Source organism: Ostrinia furnacalis, unplaced genomic scaffold, assembly GCF_004193835.3.
Source record: "Ostrinia furnacalis isolate ACB-3 unplaced genomic scaffold, ASM419383v2 OfSCF4536, whole genome shotgun sequence".
Taxonomy (NCBI): domain Eukaryota; kingdom Metazoa; phylum Arthropoda; class Insecta; order Lepidoptera; family Crambidae; genus Ostrinia; species Ostrinia furnacalis.
The window spans coordinates 365,882-379,081 of NW_021134775.1; positions in this window are offsets into that span (position 1 = coordinate 365,882).

The following is a 13,200-nucleotide window of genomic DNA, read 5'->3' on the forward strand; positions in this document are numbered from 1 at the left end:
TTTGCAGTGCAGCAGTCGAAGAGGTCGGGTCTATAGGCGGCCTGGGGAGAGATTTGTGCAGTGCTGATTCTCTGAAACAGTGGCTTATAGGGGTGGCTTGCTCGACTTCCCATCGAGATGTGTACGAGCAAATTGAAAGCGTGCTTATCGGTGACCTGCCGTCAGTTTCGAGCCCGTGGCAGGCCTTTTTGGAGTCAAATTCTATTGCTTATATCTTAGACGAACTGTCCACTTGCTAACAGCTATCCTACGAACATTTCAGAGCTCTTGCTGGACGTCGATACCAGTCAAATGACGATTTTATAGAGAGGTTGACATGAAAAAACGGTCATCCCTCTGCGATGTGCACCGGTGCTGTTCAGAACTTGGTCTCAGGATAAAGCCACCAGTCTCCCGAAAGCGTCTTAAAACTTTCGAAACCCAGGACTGGCTTATGTGGAGCTGACGTGCGACAGCCCGCTGGCTGAGCTCTTCTTGCAATAGTGCAACGATTTATGCTGCTTCTGAAGGTGTAGAATCCCAGGTAAAGTGTCAAAAGAAGCGGAGATGTGTAAGGATCAACGTGTAAAAGCAAAATCCGAAAACACGTGCTTTTATAGGGGGTAAATAGGCCGTAACTCGCGACGTATCAAAGAGTAGATATGTTACAGGAAATGTATGAAATCCGTCATTGTATACAATTCCTAGGAATTGTGTATAAGTCCTAAAATCACCCGGAAATGTGTGATGTAAATTATATTAGACACATTTCCTAGGAAAATTACACATTTCCTAAACAGCAATCGGAAATGTAATTAAGTTAACAATGAATACGCGTGGACATGCGGTGCGAGGGGAAGATATTGCATCATCCGATTACGCGGGGTCTCTATCGAATCGCCAAATTTTTTGTACGCCTATTTGTCTATGGCACACAAATTTTAAGCCTAAATTTTTTTTACACAATATTATTTTTATTACGCCACTTTTTTTTCTCCGAAACTTAAATGGCGCTACCGCGGCAGCTATGTATGTGTAAGGTCGCAAGTCTAACCTAACCTAACCGAGACTGTTATCCAGCCACAGGAGTACTAAAACCTTCATGCCTGCGCTTGTGGCGCTTAGTTTTATACATTTCCTAATACAATATTGGAGTTCTATAAAATTCCTAGGAAAAATATACATTTCCTAGGATATGTGCGAATAAAAAAATCTCTGAAGCAATATTTTATACATTTCCTAAATAGCTTCGGAATTGTATACATTTCCTAGGAATAGTATACAATTCCTAGAATTCATACATTTCCTGTAACAGATACATGTCTTTTTCCTTACTTCGTCACATTAACCGGGATATCTTTTTAAATACTGATGTGATTTAAATAAATTTGGTATCAATTTAAAGTTAAAAGTTTAATCTTTAAAATGGTGCCACTTTTTTTGTTACTAACAAATTCGTTAGTACACAAGATCGCGTGGAAACAACTTCATGTAAGTGATTCCATAGTTTTGCTCGCGAGTGTATTATTGTTTACATAATTATAGTAGTTTTTTAAAATATTGCGAACCTCTGGTCTAGCATGTGAAAATTAAGAACTGCCATAAAGTTCGGTGCGGATAATTTACTGTGAACGAAAAAGAACAGCGTAGGCTAGACAAAGAAAAGTATGCATTTTATTATAAACTCATTAAATTTCAGATAGGTGAGCTAAAAAGATGAGTAACAAATAGTTCATTCAACCTAAAGTTTAGAGGAATATTTTTAAGAATTATAGCTTTACACAGCTTTCTATGTAAACATAACTTCCTTTGCATAATTTTTGCAGCAAATCTTTTGATGTTTAGGCTTTGTTACATCCCAGTAACACTGACAACCTAAGGGGCAAAATCTACTCTAGGTTATTATGTGACCTTCGGTTCAGTATCAAAAACATTGTCTATGTCATTTATTCAAAGAAACATGAAAGAGGAGGGGAACTATTGATGAAGTTTAAATGAAGAACCAAAGTGTTTCTGATCAGTCCTCCAATGCGACTAGAATTTTTTTACACGAGCATAACCGCGGATAGAAGCTAGTTTATTCAAAAAATAAATACGACTGCCAATAAAAATACCCAATTTCTCCCCCCAGGCTCATTTCTCTCTATACAAACATTCCATACAATCAAACCTACTGTTCTAGTTCATACAAGTTGCGTGGATTTTACAACCGACCGCTTTGTGCACTGGAAGCAATGTTTATTGTTCCGACTGATTCACAGCACCACTCGAACTGTGAACGTTACCTCTGGCCAATAAAAAAGGCAAATATTCGGTTGCTAAGATCCACTGGATCAGGGATCGGCAACATTTTAAAAACGCGTCACTTTAAAGTTATTTAATGTTAATTAAGACACGTTTCAAGTAAAGTTTAGTTTTATTTTTGACCAATAAATATAAAATTGAACTGCGTCTTTTTTTAATTAGTTTTTCCCGTCTTTTCATTCGCATGAATTATGTTTTGCCAAAATATTTCATGCACGCTCATTTCCCTCATCTCATATCATAAATATCATAAAATGTGTAAATAAAACTCTGTTTTCTCTGAAACTGGATAATTCTGATGCTCAAAGAAAACACAAAAAGGTTTCCACCTGAAAGGTTGGCGACACCCGCAACAAACTGTTACGACACGATGCAGTGTGTCAGTGTGCTGCGGATAACCTGTTATCAGTGCACTTTAAACATTGTTATCAGCGTGGGCGCAGATTAACATGCCATGAGAAAGCGGGAAAACTTTAGGGAACAACCTTTTTTCATTTTTACGAGATTTCCGAGACTCTATCTAAAGTAAAAGCAAGACTTAGGTAACAATAAATAAATAGATCTTGATTTTTAAAATAATGTGAAGAAAATAAAGGCAAACTGTTGTTGACGCCTTAAAACTAGGAGCCCCAAATGAAATAGGATAAGACACTGATGAAGAATATAAAGAAAATAACTAAGGATATAAGTATAAGTAAGACATGAAAATTCCGATTGGACATTTTGTCATAACAAAAATAATGCCTCCGTAAAAGATCCAATAGAGTCACGTCAGACTATGGTGGATCAGTTTAGTTGTTACAGTCCACGTCGTGACAGAAGAAGAAGGAAAGTAATATAGTTCAATAGAAACGAAAATTAAAATATAATACCAGGGGGTAATTCAGAAATTAACTTCACGTAACGCATAAGGCGTAGTATCAGGAAACATTGATCAAAAGTTATAAAATCCAACTTAAAACAGAATACAAATTGAAACAAATTAATAACACGAATGCAACCGCTTTGGAGATCGGACCCATTAGCATAAATTGTCACACATTGCCCACAATCCAATAAACCACAATCACTATGTCATAATTCTACAATTTTATGGCCGCAACGAAAATAATGATGTCTATTGCGAAGGCATATTGTGACATTGCCAGAAATAGATTGGCACCACTTTGCGACGTAACGGAAGAAACGAAAAATATGTTGTTTACCCATCTCGAATTAATTTAGACAGAAAAATGTCTACATGTACCCGACAACTACAAGGAAAGTTCTAAAACAATGTTGCCAGTATCTCCAGCAAAGTACAAGACCTACTTTGCGAGATAAAAGACCCAAAAATTAAGTCAGACACACTTTAGAATCATGACACTTTGTTTACATTCGTAAAAGCTAATTTACTTACTCGTGTGCATTTCGAAATCATGCTAAAACACGGAAAGCTAGACAAATTGTAACGAAAATAGCTAGACAAACTCAAAAATGTGAACCATTCAAAAAATAACAACAATATTTCAACAAAGTTTATTAAATTAATATTCGACTTAAAAGTTATTTAAATCTCTCCTAAGTTTTCAAACAAACGCCGATCAAATCTTACCTAAAATTCAATTCTATAAACTTCAATGTCATTAACACTCAAATGCGCGCGAAAACCAATGTCAAACCAATGGACCACAGACTGCAAACATTAATTTTATTTTTTAAAAAGTCCCGACTTTGTGTTCTAGTTCGCGACCTCCGTAGGGCCCGATCCCGCGAGCATGCGCGTTGCCGTACGCGCGTGATGCCTTTAGCAGACTGGACGTAGTACGCTTCTATAGCTTAAAAAGTAGAGTAGATGGTGTCTAGTTCCGTGATAGAAATTATCCCTGGGATAGGCACCTACTGCCGCACAGGTTAGCACCGGTTATGGATCAGGAATAATTCCATAAGTACTATTAATTTCCTGTACGTGCAATTGAGTTCTCATTCAGGTAACTGCTTGCAGCTACTTTATTTTTTAATTAAATGTAATTTCATTATCGTAATTGGCTTTACAAGAAAGTTAAAAGCTCTTTTTTAATTTATCTCACCACAACTATTATTACTTATCTATCTCCATTTTACACGTTATTGTATCGGTATGTAAAATGAAACTGTACGACACGTACATTAACAAAAATGCATATTCTTTTTAGTTTATTTCCAAAAATAGATCCATATTAAAAAGCGCTTTATTTTGTTATTATAACAGTATCCACATGAGACCCATCATCATAAAAATTAATAGTTGTTGAATTCTCGTGCCGTTTTATATCTTGTTTCAAATTGGCAACGCTACAACACGATTATTTATTTGTCAAACACCTCCATGACAACATTTCGAGACAAATGGCTTCTTCAACGAAAAATTCATTGGCAATAAAAATCGATATGCGAATCGAGATCGGATCGATCTTCACTTTGTCGAATTGTAAAGAGTCGTATATCATTCAATTGGTGTAGAGACATTAAAGTCGGGTTCAATGAAGTTTATTATTTTCTATTTCTGTTTGTCAAATAATAGGCTTTAAAAATCTAGTAACCTTCATTGACAAAATGTTAGCTATAGAGCTAGGAGTGGTAGTAGAACAGAATAGACTAGAAAAACTAAGTTACTTTTATTTTACAGTGTATTTTGACGACAAAAATACTGAAGCAAATGAGAAAGAAGAAAGTAAACAGAAAACGTTTTTCTTATAAAGTTTGATTGTGGAAAATGATTGTAAAATAAATTTAAACTGTTAAAAACTTATAATTATTGCTTTATTTTTCGGTCTTTGACATAGGGATTTTTAGAAATGATGATGTGCAATCATGTGCTAAACTAATACAAGGTATTGTAGAGTTAGAGTAAAAGATTCGATCAGACAATCTCACTGAAATAAACCATTTGAAATCTACGTGACGAGTCCGTCATTTAAATAATATCTTAAATACATTCCTTCATTAATTTAGGACTGTTAATAGGACAAGTGGGTGGCTAATAAACTAGCACATGCTTTAATTTTTATGGCTACAGTCAATGGCATGACGACAGACGCAATTGTTATTGGAATTCTTTCGGGTATAGGTATTAAGATGGGACCTTAAGACTAGAAGTTAATTGGCAAGCTACCAATTTATCAACCTAATAACTAATCTAAGACTACAACCGAAAACAACTTATTTGCATTTACAACCTGTTCTAAGAATTGACTGGCCAAAATGCAGCTAAATGCTCTACCAACCTCATAATACGGGGATGTTCGCACGTTTCATTCTCAATGCTGCAACTCCTGTGTGTCCAGGATCTACGGTTTGATCGCCAATAAAAGCCTAACCAGTGAAGGTTAAGTTTGTTTTAGGGAAAAATTAAACTGTCACTGGACCCGCAACGAAATTAATCAGAAAAACATAGGAGGAGTTCGAAGTTAACGTTTAAGTCAAATAAATAGACGTCTCTATGTAAAATAACAGCCAGTGAGTCAATTAAGCTCCACAACAAAGCTCAGTATGCTAACAATGTGATCGGCGCGTGCGCTCCCCCTTAACGCATTCCATTAATTTGGAATCGCCATTGGAAACGCCATAAAATTCCAGAAACGCCGCGATTCTTCGTTAACGGAGACCTTTCACCGACAGAGGCTCTTTCGTAATAGTTCGGGTGCCACAGAATTGCGACTGACGACATCGGTAAAAACCTTAAAAAGAATATAACTGTTTCCTAATTGTAGAACGATATTACCTCATTATTTACAACTATGACTTTTGTAAAGTAATTCGAGTAGTAGTGTAAAACGTCTAAGAAGAACTTTTTAGAAATATCCTAGATAGATAATAATCTCTATTTCACTGTAATCGTGTAATATTAAAAAAATACAAGCCGGTATTTTTACCTACCGGCATTTATAATTCCAATAAAGGCTCTTGGATGATCCAAAGTAAAAAACATAAGTAAATCTAGTTAATATAATAAATAAGCGGACTTTCTTCAAATAGTGGAGATAACGTCTCTTTATCTACCTCTCCAATTAAATTGTTTGTCTTATCTCTATGGCGCTCCCAAGTCCCACGGCTCGCTCTAGGTGGTCGACTACCCTCACTTTTCATTACTGGCCTAAACTCTCACACCTCGCCGATAAGTTTTATTGTCTTCCCTCCATTAACGAAATAAATAGTGCTCGAGTTATTGTCCCTAGCACTTAGAGTTACCGTCAGATACTCAGTTCAAAGGATTACCAAGATATATCCTTCAATGGGCAGAGTAGAGTTTATTGTGTAATAAACAAACAGCTGATAGGATAGAGTGAGAAGATGTAATGGTTTTCTGATAGACATTGTCTCCCACGCACGTAGATATACTTAACATTCCCTGATTTTCTTTTATTTTCCCGGAAAATTCTAGTGAGTATTGCTGGAAGTTTCAAATTAGTTGAAGTCATGTCCCCCTCACATTTTTTTCGAACTACCAGCTAGTTATAAAAATGTGTGAGACACTCAGTGGGACATGACTTAAATTCAGTCACAATAATCCTAAGGTACAACCTTCTCCAAGTGCATCGTATTAAAATATTTATTTATATTTTTTTAATATTTAAATAAATAAGTATTTTTATGAGAAATTAGGTATATGATTTTCAATTAGCTAGCCGTTGTAATACGGGTATAGTACATACCAAAATTGTCTGTGGTGGGGCTATAAAGTGCGAGACTGTCAGACTCTATAAAAATCCAAAGAACAGGTCGCAAAGCGCAATTTAATCATTTAAACTAACTCCATCCTCAAACCGATAATCTTAGCTCACTGTACAGCGATAGCACATCAGACTACACATTTTTGTTCTAATATAGCTCTTATTTCCACTGCATAAGATGCTACTGCGTTTAGCTTGATATGCTGTCTGTACGAGCCACTTGAATCGGCGCACACGCATCTATCGTTAGCGCACACTCCAGATTAATTAAAACGAAAACAAACATGGCCGCTCGAAGGACCAACTTTCTCCCAATCAATCCAAATTCATTTGTTTAATCACCTATTAGTTAAGCAAGCGTGATACAATGATTAAAAGCCCTTTTGAATTTTAAATGCTAAAGCGTTTGGTTTGTAACTTTGGAAATGTAATTTGTCAGATGCATACTTGATGCAGGTCGATGCTTTGATAAGAATTTCTAATGCATAACATTTTCTTATCTTTGAATTTTCCTAAGAGTACCTAGAAGTTGATAGATACATAATTATTAGCCAACGAAAGCTTCAAAAACTTTAGACCACTTTAGCAATGTAACTTTTATAACCGTTTTACATTAAATGCGCACACCTACCTATTAAGGACCTACATCACTAGCTATAACTTCTGAAATCCCAAAGCTCTACGCGAACGATTAAACAGATTATTTTCTCGAAAAAAAAAAACTACATCCTTAAATCAAGAGCAAACCTTTAACGAACATAATACAAAAGTTCAAAAAAGGAGGAGGTGATATGTTCGGCTGTATGTATTTTTTAGGCTTAGGTATACCATGTTTTTTTATAAACGGGCTTAAACATCTTCGAAGTAACATTTTCACACAATGACTCAACATCATTCCATCGATCCGATGCAAGTACGAGTACGAGCGCAGCGACACAGCAATGATGGCGCATAACTGTTTATACAAACACGCGAATTAGATACATGAGTGCAAGTTAGGGTTCAATTATCACCTGTTAACGGACTTGTAGGAGTTGTAGGGCTGGCCTAAAGGTCTTTATAGGTAATAGTTTGGGTAAAAAAATAAGAAAAACAAAAAATGTGAAAATAACACTTTTATGACAACAAAATTGAAAATTTGGTTTTTTTATTTTTTATTTTAAAGATAGTCATAAAAAATAATGTGGATTTAAAGAGTTAAACCAAATGTGCTGCAAAAATGAAGGTATGATTTTTAATAAACTTATTTTCATTGTCACTTTTGTAAAAGCTCTTTAGGCTTTGTTGTCCTCAAGCTTTTGTTGTTAGTGCATTGTAAATAGTAAGTTTAGTAAGTTTATTTCTCCGGCGCAGCCCTAGCAGTTTAGGGCAGCCACCTTTGACCCGCAGGGCTGATACACTAACCTACTTCCAGTCTTCGTGTTCTCTGATAATAATTACTTTACAAATTCTTCGCGGAGTTTCCGCTTTGACATTGACTTTGTAGACGGTACGGCAAGTTTTTTTGCACATTTTAACCAATAACAGTTAATTTTGAGAGTGTGGAGTTACAATAAATATGGTATTGCTGTGTCTCTTGTTCACGAGTAATTATTTATACTACGAAAACATGCTCAATTCACGTTCAAGTCTGTGGTTGAGGATTCCATCAGGCGTGAGCTTCTTCGTTGTGGATAAACATCTCTCAGACGATTAAGGAACAAAGAAGTATCTGAATAGTCCAGCCATTGTTAGATCATGGAAGTTTGAAACTCAATAGGCTTGTAGAAAGTCTGACAACACCAAGGAAAGGCAACGAAAATGTTCAACAAGATTAAGTGTCTTGCGGCTCTCCGTCATGTAGCTGCTGATTGATGTGGACGGAGTATGAATGGCGCACGGTAGAGCCTAACTAAGGGTTCCTTTAGATTGGTACCTCAGTGCTACCTCTGTCTTGTTTGCTTTTTTTATTTTCCGCTTTTGTCTTTTGTGATGTCCATAGCAATAAATGTTTCTTTCCTTCTTTCTTTCTTTCATTGGTAATGTGAATATCAATAGCGAGCCTCTGCCAGAAGCGGTGGGACATGCACTCTTAAATTTTCACCTGCTGACGTGTCTTTTATTGACATTAACTATCAAGCTATTAAGCCATTGGTTCGATAGCAGAAACGTTCTGCTAAAGAGAAAATAAAGATGTTGTTGGTATGTTGGAATCGCGCATCCCTTCGGGGAGACACCGACTCGAGTTCGATTACTCTCAAAAAGATGCGCAATGCATGGACACCAGACGTTTAATCATGAGGTTATGAATTTTTAAAACAGAAACAAAAGTTATTTATCCTACTAATATTATAAATGCGAAAGTTTGTATGGATGTCTGGATGTTAACATGTTTGTTACTCTTTCACGCAAAAACTACTGAACGAATTTTGATGAAACATTACAGTATTATTGTTTATAACCCAAAATAACATATAGGCTATAATTTATGACGATCTGTGACAAAAAATTTCACGCGGGTGAAGCCGCGGGCAAAAGCTAGTAATAAATGTAAGTGTGTTAAATCACCCCAACTAACAAAATCCTTCTTATAACAAAAATGTTTTCAGTCTTTGAGAGTTATAATATCCTCTTGGATATTATAAGAAATATCTAATTACTTAGAACAAACAGCTTGAGTATTTAAACGTGCATTGTATTTGGACGCCAAACAAAGACAATGTGCGGAACATTTGCGAGGTTAACGAGGAGAGTGCAGGTTTAGCTAATATGGAACAACGTCGCTTCAGTTCTAACACCACAAGCTATTCTTGGCGGTTCAAGGAAGAAGTAGCGACAGCCAGGATATTAGAAAATAACTTTAGTCGTTGTAACTTTTCTGTTAATGGGTATGTCAATGTGTAAGAGATCACTGAAGTATGAAAGGCAATAAACACATTTTGACTTTGACTTGCTATAAAATCTCCAACAAGTACAATGAGGACGTCAAGTTATTCACTATAGAATGTTAATATACCTTGAATAAAAACTCTTTTACAACAAAAATGTAACGTGAACTGATGTCTTAGATCCCTGGGGCTAAAGTGTAGGCCCCTAAAAGTGACTAAAGAGTAATAATTGAATTTTCTTACTACGAGTACCTACATACCAGCCATTTTCCCATAATATAAATTTGCTGATTTTGACTTATGTGGTGTTAGAACTTAAACGACAATATGGAAAGTGGGTGTGCGAAATCCAATATGCGAAGTGCAATGGCTAAATTACCGAGCGAGTTTACGAGGTGCTTGCGGTGGACTTTTACCCAAAACCGCGAAATCGGTGAGCCGGAAATGAGTTAAGGGGAAGTGTTGGTCTGAAGGAGCATTGCTGCAGCTGTAATGATATTGTGTTTACCAAAATACACAGGTGCTTTTAATACAAGTAAGTACTTGCGAAAGCTTTATTAGTAACAATGAATCTTCTTATTTCTCATTACATCCTTATTCCTCAGCGCCGAAGAAAACTATGAGAATATGATGATGAATTTTTGCTTTCTAAAGAATGTTAAACTGTTGTTGAGCTAGTAGGCGTCATTAACCTTGATTGAGAAGAAAAGTGTATCTCCCAGAAAAAATATGGAAGAAATCAGGAGTAAAAACTCCAGTTTGAAGTCTGCTTTACCCGGGACCGGCACCAGCGGCAAAAAGCAGCGGATCCTTGCACCAATCTATCGCCATTAATCAGGAATGCAGCCGCTCCGCCTGTTTGCTTTGAAGGGTACTTTTATATTACTACATACGTCTATGTTAGTAGGTATACTTTCTTCTAGTTCAGTAAGATTGGTGGAAGCCAGTATACTAAATTTTCACAAAATGTGAAGTTTAATTGGTAACTCTATATGTGTTATAGAATGCTGTTTGTTTTCCTAACAATAAAATAAAATAAAAAATCATCATCAAATTCTAATGTTACTTTACTCAGTTCGTTGCATCTTTGCTGCAATCTTCTTATACTGTTACGAGTGCATTCTTGTATTTTGAAGGTAAAACAATAGCACTTGTATTGTTTTACCTTCAAAATATAAGAATGTAAAGTAACTACTATACATTTTACAACTCTTCTAAAGGTTTTTCTTCATGGTCGAAAAATTTATTAGTGATTCCATTTTTCGGAATGTCACAAAAGAAGCTTGAAAGCAGTTTTTTATTAGATCACCCAAAATGGTTTTTCATCGTTATCATCATCAACAATTTATTTTGGAATAATCGAAATCACAATTAAAAATACAATATCTTATGAGAATAATTATAATCACAACCCAGTTCATCGCACGAAAAATCACAAGCAATCTCAAATTAACGAGCTTGATACCAGCATTACCAGCTAGTTTTCTTTCCATCACATGACGTTCAATAAACTTTTACGACTTGCAAATATCGCTCAAGGACAAAACGAAAAGGAAATAATTGGAGTGGCCGATAAATAGATAGCAGCTACTTGATGTGTCGGGGGTCAACCGCGACAACGATCGCTGCTGTCGCACGTAATGATATAACTGGAGCCGTGATTTGGGGTCGACGAACCCCACACATTGCGAATTGGTCTGTGATGCTCTGCCTGTGATTGTTTGTTTCAGGGGCTCGATTCTGGAAGATATGCATATAAATCTATAAGTAAAAGGTGTACAAAGTTTTCTTCAATCTGTAACAGTTCAAATGTGCCCTGTTTAAGCAAATAAATGTAAGTATTCTATTCTCAAAACGGCTACGATGGAAAGCCGAGATGAAAAGTGCATGAATGAAAATAAACTACATATTACTAAATTCGCAGTTGACTTATAGAAATAGTGCACAAAATGTATAAGTAAACAGTTATTATTGAAAATATTAATAGAAACTGTGTGTAGATTGGGGATAGTCCTACCTAGATCTATGTATTGTAATAGAGCCTGTGTTCTAAAGTTCTAAAACGCAATCTTGAATACTGCAACCTACAATACCTACTTACCATTATTCGGTTTAAGAATAGACCTCTATTTTAATATCTAGTTATTCAGCACAACTTCTCTATATTCCACTACTTTAATCTAAAATCAACTTGTCTATGATATTCTGGCTGAGTGATAGAAGATTATTTTAATCCTAGCTTACAACAACGGCTTACTCAACTTTACTCAGTTAAATAAGACATTGATTACTTCATCCATTAGTGCACCATTGATTTCACTTAAATGTGCCGTGTATACAAATATTTTAATATTGATCGTAGGGATGTTGATAGGCCTAAGAAAGAAGTATCGATAATGTCTACAGATAATATCGGACAGATTAATTTCCAAAAATATTTTGAAGATTAATTCGTGTTCAAAAAGGCATGTGAATTTAGTCTAGTCGATTTATATGCACGATATATACAACATTTGCTAACTTTGGGTCAAAAGCTTTTAAATGTCCAAGCAATTTTGTATACATAAATAAAAACAGTATCGGCATGGTAATATATGGTAGTATTACCTACCGTGGTATCGGTCGCAGTCGGTTTAAACTAAGAATGTACACTGGATCGCAAAGAAGTCGGCTAGAAAATTTCTGTATCTTCAAAAGTAACCTGAATTAGCTGTATTATTTTATTTCGGTAAGTAACGGTAAGTACTTATAGAATAGCTATTACCCGTAGCTTCGTCTGCATGAATTTCAGTCTATTACAGAACCAGTTTAAAGAAACCCCCTTCCAAAAATACTATCCAATATAACATATCGATATATCGACACATCGATATTTCTTCCACAATCCCAATCGAACGATGAACCAATCCGATCGTCACGAACTCCCAAGTCATGATCGCGGGTGAAAGTTGCTAAATGGGTTACAACCTGCTACATTTTGAAATCATTGGTGACATTGAAGATTAAAGCTTTGATTACTAAGTGCAAGGTCTCGATCGTTTTAATAGACACATTGGAGTACCGCAGGGTCCGATGTTGAGGCCACTGCATTTCATACTTTTTAGTAAGACTTAAAATAACTCTATTAGTATTGGAGTACCACAGGGCTTGATGTTGAGGCCAAGTACTTTTTATGATTTAAGTTATAAGCTTTATGAAATGTTGAGCAACAATGCTTCTCACATTGAGTTATCCCCCATTTCACACGTCCTATCGGCGGTAATTTATTGTTTTCCCCATAAAAATTCCCGGTGCATACGGTACACAGCTCGTTAGAGAACAGCCACTAAATAATTTAATTTACACGTGTTTTCATGCGA